Consider the following 287-nt stretch of genomic DNA (forward strand, 5'->3'; position numbering starts at 1 on the left):
CCGCCTCCCCGCCAGGTCCCGTCTTACATGGCACAGCCCAGGGCCCACACGTCCGAGGGCACCCCATGTCCCCTGCGATCCAACACCTCCGGAGCCAGGAAGCTGGGTGTCCCACAGAGCGCCCTGGGGAGCAAGCACAGTAAGTAAGCCCCAGCCTGGTAGTGACCCCGCCAGCAGCACCATGGCCCCACTCACCCCCAGCGCCGGCCAGCCGGGGCCTTCTGCCGTGCCCGCCCCAGGTCCCCGATCTTCACCTGCATCTTCTTGGTCACCCAGACGTTGCCCGC

Source organism: Nestor notabilis, unplaced genomic scaffold (assembly GCF_000696875.1).
Source record: "Nestor notabilis isolate BGI_N333 unplaced genomic scaffold, ASM69687v1 scaffold25680, whole genome shotgun sequence".
NCBI classification, from domain to species: Eukaryota; Metazoa; Chordata; class Aves; order Psittaciformes; family Psittacidae; genus Nestor; species Nestor notabilis.